The following is a 14,467-nucleotide window of genomic DNA, read 5'->3' as shown; positions in this document are numbered from 1 at the left end:
CCATAGTAAATGCTCTGCCTTTGCAATGGGATGAAAAATACTGTGCACACCTCCAATAACTCTCAGGCTCAGTTAACCTCTCCTTACAATAAAGAAAGCCACCGTATTTCAGCACTCCATTTCCTCTTTGAGTTTGAACATAGCTAGCCTACTTTCTATTTACCATGCTTAAGTAATCTGTACAATTATTTTGTGCCTTATCTTCTTTCTGAGCAATCTATCTGATAAGGAAAAAAGATTTGCATGATTACTTGAGGTTGTGTTGTGAAGGAGAAATAAAATGTATTCTTCCTGTTGAAAATGTGTAAAGGGCAATTGCTGTTGGTTGTAGCCTGAAGGTTAACGATGTTAGCTTTGGTTGCCAATTAAACCTGGTGAGGTTGTTTTTTTTCTATTTAAATGTGGACTTGCAAGGTTTATAGATAATTGGCTCAGTTTTCTGGTATGGCTGGATGCTTGTTCTTGGAGAAATGACCGATTGTTTTTGTTCTGTTATTGCTTTCTTTGCATTTTGTGCTGTTTTCTGAATAACTCCCCCGTGTATTGTAGGATTTTTTTCAAATGTGGATTGTGAATTGCCACTGGCTTTGTTTTCTGTTAACGTTCCTTTTTCTTATTTGCTTTTAAGCTCTGTGGAATAGTAAATAAGGTAAGTGATTGGTGAAGATATCACAAAAAAATCCCCCCCCAGGCAGTATTGTGGTCAATGGTGCCGAAGTGCTGTGTGGTCTAAGGGAGGAGATAAAGAAATTGTGTTCCTTAGCTATCATAAGCCTGAGGTATGCCCAAACATGGGCCCATTAGGATGGCGGGTGGATTGTCCCCGCCATCCCTGTAGGAAAGACCCCCGCCATATTATTATGGCTGGGGGTCCGCGGCAGACGGAAAGACCGTCCGCCGCATTTCCGCCCGGTCGACTTGCGACCGGGCGGAAAAGGCTGCAATATGGTGGCGGTGTCTGTTTGACACCGCCAGCCATATTACAATGTGGTTTGAGGAATGCCTTTCCGTGGCGGCTTTGCCGCCATGAAAAGGCATGTGGAGTCTGCTAGGGGGGCCCCTTGCAGGCCCCCAGGGACACCGGGGGAATGGGGGGTGCACATGGGGGGTGCCTATGGTACCCCCCTGCAGTTCCATTCAGTGCCTGCCATGTTGTGCATGGAAGTACACAACAAGCCTCCCTTACATTGTGGCAGGCAGTGCTGAGTGCACCGCCCGCCACAATGTTAGGAATGCAGGATGCGCTCGCCACAGTGGCGGGCGCATCCTGCATCCCTAACATTGTGGCTAATAGCACCCACGGGACCCCCGCCCTTATGGCGGGCGGTCCATTTACACGACAGGATGGCGGGCATCCTAATGGGCCCCCAAGTATTTCTTTGTCTATAGCAGAGAACACTTGCCACCATTTTATATAAAGTACTCCTGAAACAGAACAGGTGTGTGTGGCAGTTGTTTGCACTCTGGGTGCACTTTAATATTACAGAAGGCCCCATAGATAAATTTGTGGCTCCTTCGGTAATATGTATCACGCAGATGTAAAATATGCTCCAGGATGATAACAAGGGGGTGTTCCCTTGATCTACATGGCGGTGTGGCCTCAGACAAATAATTTAACCCTTTGCCCTTGTACGTACAGCATATAAAAGATGATGAGACATAGATGTGGTGCTCAGTTAGATTAGTAATTTTTCACCCCCCCCTCAGTCGCTGTCTTGGCAGAGTTAAAGTAGTAATTTAGCCCCTATCACTGCCCAGCACTGTCCCTGAGTTAAGTTCTGAGACAGATTTAGAATAGGGATTTTGCCCTCCTGTCATTGTCCATTACCTTTCCTGAGGAAAGTACCCGGTGGGGTAAGAATACTAATTTTGCCCCCCCCCCCCAGACACTGTCCAGCACCTTCCCTGAGGTAAGTACCCGGCAGAGTAAGATTAGTAATTTTGCCCCCAGTCAGTGTCCAACATTTTCCCTGAGTTAATTTCCCAAGCAGAGTTAGCTTAGCAATTTTGCTCCCCGTCACTGTTTAGCACCTTTGCTGAGGCAAGTACCCAGCGGAGTTCGAATAGTAATTTTGCCCCAGTCACTGTCCAACATTTTCCTTGAGGAAAGTGCCAGGCAGAGTTAGAATAGTAATTTTGCTCCCCAGCCACTGTCCTGAAGCTTCCCTGAGGTGAGTACCCGGCAAAGTTAGAATAGTAATTTCGGCCCTCCCCAGTCACCATCCAGCACCTTCCTGAGATAAGTACCCGGTAGAGTCAGAATAGTAATTTTGCCCCTATCGCCGTCACAGTCCAACACCTTCCCTGAGGTAAGTACCCGGCAGAGTTAGAATAGTAATTTTGCCCCCCCCCTCCCCAAGTCACTGTCCAGCACCTTTCCTTGGGTAACTACCCAGTGGAGTTAGAAAAGTAATTTTGCCCCACTTTCAATTCGATTAGTAATGCAATTCCCCAGCCACTGTCCAGCTGCAATCCTAATTTCATTATAATTTGTTTTTTAAGCTTAATCACATACTTTTTATTTAGAAAATGTTTTGTAAGTTGCCTTACATGGTTACGACTCCAGGAAAGTTACTCAAAATATAGACTGCAGATACTCTTGATTATCTGTGTAAAAATTAGATTAAATACTTGTTTTGTAGTTTTAATAATTAATAATGTGGGTGTTTATTGTAAACGTTGTCCTTACTTGTGCAGATAGGTGGCAGTGTGTAAGTTACAATCTCTCTGTCTCTCCTCTCTTCGGTCACAATAGAAGTCAGTGTGCCACTGAACACAAAATGGTGGATGACTGATTTTATATGTTTTTTGGGGTATTCGTTAAATCACAGTAAAATATGTTTTGGAATGTATGTTTAAAATTCGTTTACATTCTTACTGAATGTATAATTAAGTTGACTGTTGTTTAAAAACGTGTTTTTTACCTTGTTCACATTTTACCACAGCCAACTTGGTTGGTGATAAACAACATACATAAGATTGAAAGGAAGGAAGGACCAAGGTGTACATGTCAAAAATGTTTCTACTACTTAAATAACGCTTTAAATTTATAAAAGAATTGTGTTAACATTGTAGCGGATGTGTGGTAATGGTACGCGTGATAATGGTACTTTTAATGAATTGCTATGTGTGTGGTAGTGACATGCGTGGTAAAGACGTATGTGGTAGTGGTAGTCACACTGTAAAAACTGGTTTGTAAAGACATGCATGGTAATGACTCCTTCTTCCATTATACATCCGTTGACCATGTTTTGTGCTTTACCTACTACTAGGTCCTTTTTCTGTAATAACCTTACTCTTGTAAATTTGGCTAGACCTCCTGTTTCATGGGGTGGAGACGTGTAAGTCTCCTCTATAGGCTTATGGCCTGCCGAAGAGGGCTAACCTGACCATTAAAGCCCTGCTCCAATATTATAGGTTTGAGCCGAGGTGAGGTCCTATAACCAGGGAGCAGGCCTGAAATGCCCATTACAGCCTTCTACAGCAGGCTAATAGGCTATTAGAACTTTACGTTCCATGAGAGTGGAATGTCCTAATTAAAAAACAAAGGCCTTGGGGAAGACAGAGGGCAATGGAAACCCTTTCAACCCTAAAGTCTTTGTTTCACTGCTGTTGCTTGATTGTTCAGCAATTTCAGCCCTGCGCCTGCTGTTAATTATTGAACATACAACAAAAGCTGTGAAAGAATATGCAGTTAGCCCTTGTTGTTCCTTGGGCTCAGCTAAACTGCTATTCCTCATAAAGCCAAGGCAAGGAGAACCTGGAGCTGAGCAAACTTCCCTCTGCCTTCTTCCAAGAATCAAAGGGCATTGTGAGCTATGCAAGGAGGAAAGGGGAGGCTCATGTGTGTCCCAGTCCACAGCCTCTGGCTCTCTTTTCCCCCTGCTCAATCTACATATTCTGGAGACTCAGGGGAAAGACATAGGAATATGCTGTGCATTAGGACATTGCAATGTTGAGGGAAAAGAGTCCATAAAACCTTTTATAGGCCACTGGTGCTTCATTGTTTTCAATGGAGTTCTCAATATTCTGATATTCTAATTCATAGTAAATCTATGCTTGGAAAGTAGTAAATTTAACACAAAGAGTGTAGGTTTATTCATGTATAAACTTACCTTAGTGAATATACCCCCAATGATTCATATTTTTTATAAATTATTCATTGTTCTTTATCAATGCTCTGCTCTTTTTTTCGACTTCTGTTTTTCAGGTATTTAGCTGTGCTGTATATTTCCCAGGTTGTGACTGCTGTTATTAAGAAGTTCTATTCATCTAAAATGAATGTAGGTGTGCTACGCTTCTTGGAGGTGCAGGGATGCTTTAGAGAGATGCTTAAAATACACTTTGATTTAGCATCACGTTGTAAGTGGGAGAACATCTGAGGCACGCACGACTGTCATTGCAAAACAAGCAGTGTGAAAAACAAACATAAGGGGAGGTCAGCTAAATGTATGCCATGGAACGCCCACTACTAATACGAACACGAAGAGTTTGTCAACATGCCAAAGGGAATCCGAACACATGAAACTTTGGCTATGGCAAATAATCCTATTGTGTGTGCAACAATTCTATTCGAAGATCACATCTAACAGTAGAATGCAGGGAACAAAGGACAATTCATCAATACTGAAGTATTACGTTTGACATACTATGCTTTTAAAATATCATCTATGAACAACCAAAAATATTGTCAAGATAAGTATATATACGTATGCATAGATTGACTATTTTTATCTTTACATGTGTACTCCAATAAATATATCTTCAAGGTATGTAGGTACGTGGATGAGAATAGTAAATCTATACTTAACTATTTATACTTACACACACACACACACACACACACACACATTATAATTGCAATTATATGGTGCAGCATCAATCTGCTAAGCTCACCAAAACAGGGCAACTGTACGGGTGATGCCACAACTCCAACAAAAGTCTATTGTTGGCACGATGACTATTCAAATGAGTGATGCAGAGCTGTAACACAGTTTTGAGATGATTGCATCTCAAGGTACACTTCACTAAATGATGAACATTACAGTCAACTGTGGACTGACAAGCGATACCAGAGGGAATAATTTCTACTGGGCTTTGGTAAAATACACTTCATTTATCGCTCACCTCAAAAGATAGATGTGAATGCACCTGAAACTGAGTAGTTAAGAGACTATTCTTAATTGTATACTTATTTTTTAGGAACTGCCTTGTGTCAGAAAACCTGGTAAGGGTATTTGAGCTCTAATTTTCTATGCGTTTTCAGACAGGCACAGACACCTGATATCTATAAAAGTCTTTATATAATTCAGATTTTCACTCCTATCTAAGGCCAAACAACCCATATCCAAACCCACTCCTAGACAGTGTTGCTGCCCTGCTCATTTACCCTTGCTGTACAGCACTCCCTAGCTCTTCCTAATACTCCCATTCGCAATTAAATGCAACCTAATTAATCCAATTTTCACAGATCTTCTGTCCTTCTGTTCCGTCCTGCAACATTTCCAAATTTACCAACATCCTGAGAGCTCAACATCTCTACACATAATGAAGTCCATCGTTGACACGTTAACCTCCTTCCTCAACAGAATTAGTGTTTCCCTCAGGTAACGTATGTCCCATATGTACTACAAAGAGCAATGGCCTCACATCTCGTAAAAAATAAAAAAGAAGCCTATCTGAATCCCAATGGTGTTGCAAAACGCAGACCATGGCGCACATGCTTTTCCCATGAAGATACTAAAGGAAGCAATCTACAATAATCTCAGGGCTTCTGGACTGGATGGTCTTATCACTCGGTTTTCCAAAGAATATGCAGCATTTTTAGCCCCAGAGAACTATGGGGTCGATTAGGATGACGGGCAGACTTAGTCCGCCCGCCATCCCATCGTGTGAAGGGACCGCCTGCCATAAGGGCGGGGGTCCTGTGGGTGGTATTAGGATGCGCCGGCCACAGTGGCGGGCACATCCCGTATTCGCCACAATGCTAAGAATACATCTTGTGCATTTCAAAGCACAGCGTGGCAGGCACCGTGCGGTGCCTACCACGTTGTTCCTTGAAATGCAGGGGGTACCATAAGGGCTAAGGGCTAAGGGCTAAGGGCTGCCCGCCGGATCCATCCGGCGGGAAGCCTTTAGGCATAGCTAATGCTTCCCATCCAGGTCACAACAGACTCTGGAAGCAGCCTGTCCCCGATTTCCTATGAGGCAGCACGCACTCGCCCTCCGAGTGTTTGCTTTTTTACTCCAGACCTTTGAGAGTCAATTCTAACCTGACTGTGAATCTACAGCCTAGTTTTTCGAAGGCCTAGGGTTGGGTGCGCCTTAGCGAGTGCAGACCGCCCAGGCTCTTCCTTTTTTGGTCCTGACGAAAACCTGGCAATCCCGCATAGAGCCGAGGTTGAAACATGTAGACCCACTTTTCACATAGATATAGTCAGCCATTGTAACCTTCTCTTATATCTTACACTTTTGTTTTTATTATTGTCCAGTACCTTCAGATTAAAGTTTTATTGAAGGTATACTGTGCCAATTTTTAAATCACTTTCATTTTGTTTCTTCACCCCCTCACACACAAAAAACTACCCGCACCACTGTAATTCAGGTGTCGCAGCACACCCGGATGGCATTCAGCGATCCGGGTGGGCCCCAATGATGAAGCATGTCACCAACCAGGTTGGTGAGTGAGGGGTTTATAAAAACAAGGAACATTTTCCTTGAGTCTTCATAAATTTCCCCATCTCCTTTAGGGCCACTTCCCGGTCCTGTGGTGATACTCCTCATTTTTGTTTATACATTATTGGTCTAGGGGACCAGGAGTACCTCCCTCCACCCTTGTGGAGAAACCCTTACTCTCCTATTGTTTTTTGACAAGGAATCACAATTGACATATTGTAAGGATTCATGAACCAGGCCAAAGATGGGTATACTTCCATCTGCGAAGAACTGTTATTTTCAGCTATTTTCTCTCCTTTATTCTTTAGTGCATTTAGGCTATCTGAAGACTTGGGAGCTAGGGGACATAAGGGCACTGACATGAGGGACCTATTGATGAAAGGAGGGCATTTATGGAACACAATTCAGTTAAGTAAGGAAAACCAGAGGGAAAAGGAATAAGAGTGGCATTGGAGACTTCCAGCATGAGGGTTAACTACCGGTGTATATAAGAAGCATATGGCGATGAGGTGGAAGGGCCAAGGCAGAGCATTCTAGCATGAGGGTGGCAGCAGGATGATGGAAAAGCAGATGCTAGGCATACTGCGTTGATGGCTGATTGAAGGCAAGTGGGCTTGGGGCAGCTTTGGGACACATTCATTCAGAATTTGAGTAACAATAGCATATTATGGACTCAGGTGGGGGGGCAGGATTGGGAGCCTGGGGAGTGGAGTTTGAGTCGTGTGTGTAGTTATGTGAGCCAGAGAACCAAGGTGAGACAAGCAATGCAGTTAGCATTTTACTTTGGATTTTCCTCCGTAGGTACATTGTAGCCTGCTTTTCATTTTCACTTTTCTGTAAATATCAACCACATTTTTACATAGTGAAACGTGAGTAAGGTGGGAATTTGTGCACCCCATCCTGAAGAAGGAGTTGATCTCCGAAACATGTTGACGCACACAAGAGGTGATGTACATAACGTTACATAGACACCTCGCACTTCACATTTTTAATAGTACCAGCCCTGGGGCCTATTAAAGATTTTTTAGTCCAACCCCACGAGCAAGGCACTTTTTAACTTTCCACTCACTAATAACCCCACCACTCACTCACATCAAACCCTCACACACACCACGCATAGTCATTGTAATAAGTGCTCCCACCTAGGCGTAGGTCGCAGCACGCCGCACCCCGTAGAGGGGTGCGAAAACACCAATGATGAAGCATGACACCAAGGGTTCTTTTGGCGTGTGAGGAGTATTTTAAAAACACTAAGTGCTCCCCACCACTGTAGGGAACAATTTTTAGAACTATTGGAGGATTCTTTTTGGTTTTTAGTATACACACATCATAGGAGTAGTGGCCCCTGCTGATATTAAGTACAAATTGTCTATGTTGTTCAGGCAACATGGGACACACTGGTCCCTTCAGGGAAACAGGATGCATTTGATGAAGTTGATTGAGTAGATGGAGGATTGGTCAGGAAATGGGAAGAATAAGGGTGGTAGCACTCATGGCATTGGGCGTTTCCCCAGTAGGCTGGAGGCTAGGGGCCCGATTTTCACCAAAGGGGGCAGATTTTCAACTATCGAGCCACTCTCACTAAAGGTTTGGATGGGACACAGTAATTCCAGCAACATAGTGCAATGATATACAAGCCTCAGCATAGCCGAACGGAGATGCCTGAGGCTGACTATGCAGTGAGGGGGCTGGTCCTACAAAATTGGCCAGGGCTGCTTTTGGCTCTCAGTCCTGCCTTGTCTGGTGGGCTTTGGCGAAAGCAGGGAACACTAGGGTAGGTGAAGTCTGTGGAAACAACTTAACAAGGAATGTAATTGGAGATTGCCTGGGCCTGCTGTGGGCAGGCTGCACAGGGAGGTGAGAAGGATTCAGAAATTAGCACTGGGAAACGGAAAATAAATTATATACTTCTGTTTCAAGTGGTTATGTTTAGGGTTGGGGGGTTTAGTTCCATAAGGAACATTGAGGAAGTGTTTTGCTAGTTAGACATTAGGGGCATGTTGTGTGTCCGGCTAACCCAGAGGTTTGAGAAGTGTGAGCTTTGATTGCCTGTGCATACAATGGCCATTTACACAAACTGCAATAGTGTAGAGAGTTATTCTTTGCCAACAAGTTGTATGGGGCAAGACCACCACTACTGATCTGCTCTAGTCTGCTTGTAGAACCCCCTCTTCTGTATTTGTGTTTGATTTATTATTGTGCTTCACCAAGAAGGTTTTTTATTAATTGATGTGGGTACATCGCAACATAGCTGTGGATGCTCTGAGCTTTGGCCAACGTTCAGGGTGTTTTCTCATGCAAGTAGTGAGTGATACTCCTCATGAAGGTATGTGCACTGACACTGGCTATACATCTTAACAGCGTTTACTGATTGTAGTGGACTCCATAACTCGAACAGTCCTGAAGTTGGTATTGTGAATACAGCAAACTCTGTAACTCAACAGTCGTGAAGGCGCTGCAATATGAGCACAATCGGCGATGAACCTGTAAAGCTTGTCACACAATGGTGTTTCCTATGGTCAGGATGAGGAATGAAACAACTGGATGATGGCTTGTGCGAAGGTCAGATATTTACCGGTTAACTTACTGACTTAACGTGGGCAAGTTGTTCTCTGGTAGGCATTAGATTGACTAACACTGCAACTTAATTAATTTAATGTCGCTTTAAAGCACTATTCTGTAAAACAAAGGTCACTCTTTGTAAACGTGGTATTAGCATTTTATGTATGGGCTGCCTGAACATTATATCCCTAAATTGTTTTGCCAAGTAGTACCACTGAAGAAGCACTTTTTAGTAGAAAGTGCATTGGGAGGCATGATGCCTCCTCGAGCACAAGTGTAGTGGATTAACTAAGGAGCTGATTTGATTAAATGAAAACACTTTTATTCAAAGATAGAGAGTTAACAACCAGAGACGACCATCCAGCTCAGGGATTGGACAGCAACTGGCAATTTAATTTTACTAAACACAGCAATAAGACAGATAGTTGCAAAGCCTAAAACATGTAACAGTTTACATAAATAAACAGTGAAATGCTTCATAGCATGCTCTTTGAAATCATGCCATCCATGACATATACAACATCAACACTACATAATCTCCCCCCCCCTCAAAAATAAAATTATGCATACATCACAAAGTTGAACATAATGTGTGCCTAACACAAATTGAAAAATACTATAGAACATGTAAAATTCTTCAAAATTGTGTGGCACTAATGAGATAGGAAGAGTTTTGTGTTTGTAATCTGTCTAATTATCTAGGAATAACTAGTATAAAGTAAAGAGCAACTTGCAAATGTTTTACGCCATGACCCTTTTTAAAAATCTTGCATGCATGTTGATGTAAAGCGTGTACCATTGATTGCGACTAATTCTTCAGATGGTCTTCAATAATAAACATACACTTCAAGAATGTAATAATACAATCTGCTGTCTGAAGCCACGAAATCAAAGTAAATCTGTCTCAAGTAGTATTCTACCAAAACAATCATAAACGTCCTACCTTGAGGCAACAGATGCTAAGGACTAGCAAGCTCCAAGGATATTTTCTGCTAAGGCATTTCTGGAATTTACAGATCATGTCACATCAGCATTTTATGGACTAATGTCAACTTGTTTGAAACTTGAAAAAAGGTTTTAAACCATTATCCCAGCTCCTGTCTTTGAGCCATCCATTCGTAGTAAAAGTTATGACTGCTTGTAATACTGTATCCTGGCCACACACGTCTTCCCACTCTCACTCAGGCAAGGCACAGCTACAGTTCTGAATAGACCCACACATGCCACTTCATACACATGTCCATCTATCTTTTCACACTTTAAAGGCATACTCAACAAACAATCAGCCCTAAAAGTTTTCCCTCCTTGAATAAATGTAATCACAAAATTATATTCCTGAAGACGGGCTAACAACCTTACAACCCTGGCTGAAGCTTTCCCTGCACTTCTGCAGTTCAATAGAAAAACCAGAGGCTTATGATCCATAAAAAGATCAAACTGTGAATCCCCCTCGCAAGTTTAACATTTTTTCACAGCCCAAGCACAGGCATGCACCTTTCACTCAATGGCACCAATTTTGGCTTCAGCAAATCTTAAACAAGAAAGAAAATTCACATGTTTCGTCCTTTCCATCTACCCTATGGGCAAAAACAACACCTAAACCACTCTGACTGACTTGGACTGTGAGAAATTATTTCTCAGAAATTAAAGGTTTTGAGGTTGATGCTTCAACTAATAACTGTTTAACTTTGTTGAAAGCATCACCAACCTCCCTGACCAGACACATTTTGCTCCTTTTTTAGTAACTGTCTGAGTGGTTGAACAATAAAGAGCAACTATGATCAAATTGAGCATAGTACTCACATAGACCCAAAAATAAGCATACAGCATCTTTATCAATTAATGGTGTAGCATCTTTGATTACCGGAATGAGTCAACAGTTTGAGTAATCCCTGTAGCAGTCGTGGTGTGACCTACGTACCCACCTATTGTGTGAGTAACTTGCATTTGTCAGGCTCAACATTCAAGCCTTTTTACTTGGTAATAATCAATACCTTTTAGGACTTGGCCTTCTCTGCAGGGTCAACCCCACAAACTTTGTGCCTTCACCCTCACGTTTTCTGAGCCTGTTTTGTTAGCTTTTTCGACTCTTCCTACTTTGCAAATGCTAACCTGTGCTTAAGTGTTTCTCCTCTCTCCTTTTAACTTGAGGAAATCGCCTTCCACCCAATTGGCACATTTAACTCACTTGTAAGTCCCTCGTAATGTGGAACTACATGTACCCAGAGTTTGTAAATTGAATGCTACTAGGGGCGAACAAAGCAAACGCACGGAGATGATGGATGAAGTGCTGAAACTTTTCAGACACTCACCCCCTGTCACAGATTAGACCAAGCTATATGCAAATCAATCTTGTCCCTGTGCCTCACGGAAACAGCCCAGCCCGAACTGCCAAGCCTGGTCTTCCCTGGACCGGAAGCAAGCACCCTGGGACTGGTTTCGAGGTAACACCCCTCATCAGCCAGGCTACGTTGAATCCAGTGGCAAAGAGAGCAAGGGACTCACGTCTTGGCATACCCTGCCAACTTAGGGCGAACAAAGCAAATACACAGAGATGATGGACGGAGTGCTGAAACTTTTCAGACACTCATCCCCAGTCACAGTTCTGGGTTGAATCCATCATCATCCTTTAGCTCACTTATCCACCCCAGTTCAGACCAAGCTATATGCAAATCAGTCTTGACCCTGTGCCTCATGGGAACAGTTCAGCCTGAACTGCCAAGCCAACCACCTTGAACCTAGCACCTGTACTCTCTCTGCTGTAAGTCCTACCCCCCAAGTGGTGCCACCCCATTCCTGGATCCTTGGAAGTGGGCCTGAAGGTGCTCTGCCAGCCCTGCTGTGATTTTGTGGAGCTTAATCGATGCATCACCTTTCAGCTGTATCGGACCCGCAGCAGGGCGACGCATCCCCGGTGCCGGACTTCCCATCGTAGCTCCCAAGTCACCTCGGAACTGCTGATGCGCTCCGCATCCTCAATGTAGGCCTTTGCATCACAAGTCCCTCATTAACGGCATCCTCACTGACGATGTAGGACTCCGCATTGAAGCTCGGCAGCTTCTATGAACTTTCACTGCATAATGCATCCTCAACACACGACCTTTTAAAGCAAACTAGGATTTAGGGTACTATTGTTCAGAGAGCCTAACTGTGTCCCTGTAGCTAGCCTGCGCTCTGGTGTGACCAGATAACCACAGTTGGCACTTGGTGCTTTTCTGAGCAATTGTTACCTAATACTTTGAAATGCATATCTTTGGTTCTACTGATTGGATTTTTGTCATTTTGATTTCAAATAATTTATTAAATTTTACTACATTGTGGGATTTTTTTTGAGTTTACACATTGCCTTTAAGTTAAGCCTCACTAGGTTTGTGCCAAGCTACCAGAGGGTTGAGACCAGATTAATTTGGAGTTTGCTTGTGTCTCACCCTGACAGATTGTGGCTGCTGCTTGAGTAGGGGTTCACCACCCTCATCCAGTAACCCAATTTCCTACAATACCTTTTATAAAATAATGTTGTACCCAGCAGGAGAGTGTACATAAATTAAAACAACATCTTGGAATGCTTGTTCACCCAGGGTACTGTTTATTAATGCATCCATCAACTTTTGAAACACAATTGCAGTTGAGGTAATGCTGAAGGGTAAATGAGAAAACGTATATGCACAATATGAAGAAACAAATGTAGTCAACCCTTCTTTCTTGGGGGCAAGTAGAATCTGATGAGAATCAGATCAGTAGTCCAAAATGGAAAAATACTTGGCTTGTCCCACATTAGCGACTAGGGGCCACATGTGTCAAACAATTTTGCATTCACAATCGGTACGAATTGCTAATTTTGGACATTTATAAATTCAAAATAGTCCTTTACGATTATCTAAATTTGGTAATGCAAATTGAGAATCGCAATTTGCAATTCTGTAAGCACATCTACCAAACATTTTCTAAATACAAACTGTGCATTTAGAAAATGCTATTACCATCGACTCCAAGTCGATAGTAACCATGTTCAAGCTTTTAAAAATGCACAAAAGTGGATTTTTCAAAGTACCATGTGGCGCATGTCCCTACACATGTGTGCACATTACTTGTGCACATTTCTTTTTGGGGTTCTTTAGGGGGGCATCAGGCCCCCGGGAATCCCTGGTTTTGCATTACCTAATAGCGATTACCAATTAGGTAATCGCAAATTAACTAATGCAAAACCATTCGCACCTATGGCCCTTTAGGCACGTAGGAACAAATGGAGTAGTATAACCTAATTACGATTCTGAATCTTTAGGAATCACTATTAGGTCATTGCTATTATCTTACATACCATTTTGCATTCCTTAAATAGCCATTAAGTAATATTCGCTATTTAAGGAATGAAGAATGGATTTTTGATACCTAGGTCATGTAGTTTTGGGAGCAATGGCAGGAACCAAGATATTTAACTTACGCCGACCTGCACACAAGCTAACCTCACCTGAATTTAATTCAAGTTGTCAACACAAGACTAACCCACTCAATTGAATCAGTTGCCTGAATGATATCTTCAGATCACATTCTGACTTAACACTTAGAAGAACTGTTTGTACCTTATGGGCAACAGGCATAGATTGAGGCTTGAGTTTTATGATATGATATATAATAAATCTTCTCTAAATTCCAACTCATTCTTGCAAAAACTTCAGAAAGTTTACTTACAATTTTGTCCATGATATAATTCATGCATGCTTCTACATCCTCAGCTGTAGAAACCATAATATGAGACAAAATGACTTGATGGTCTGCTCCAGGCTTCAATAGCAGACCTACCTCTGCTATATCTTGTCATATTATAATTAAGGCTCCCGGTTTTCCATTTAAACGAATTTTTACATAAAAATAGAGACGGAAAACGTTTTGGTTTTTGTCTATATTTATATATAAAAATGAGAAAATACTTATAAAACAAATGCTCCTCCTGCCTCTGTGCTTCCCCGTAAAATCAGAGTCAGAGATGCACTAGGGCGGCCAAAAGAAACGGGAAACTGCTGCCCTGAAACTGCTCCTGAGACGGGGGAACTGGCAGTGCTGTGTCTGCAGAGACACTCCAACACCCCTCACAGCGGTAGTTAACGCAATCTAGTTGTTGGTGCAGTGCAAGCCGATGCCCGTTTAAGAGGTGTGAAAACATCCCTGGACATCGGCTGCAGTTCCAGCAACCTTTTGTTTTATGTTGTATGAGAGGGTGAAGGAGGTTGAT

Source organism: Lissotriton vulgaris, chromosome 3_1 (assembly GCF_964263255.1).
Source record: "Lissotriton vulgaris chromosome 3_1, aLisVul1.2, whole genome shotgun sequence".
Classification (NCBI taxonomy): Eukaryota; Metazoa; Chordata; class Amphibia; order Caudata; family Salamandridae; genus Lissotriton; species Lissotriton vulgaris.
Note: the sequence above shows the minus strand (reverse complement) of the source record.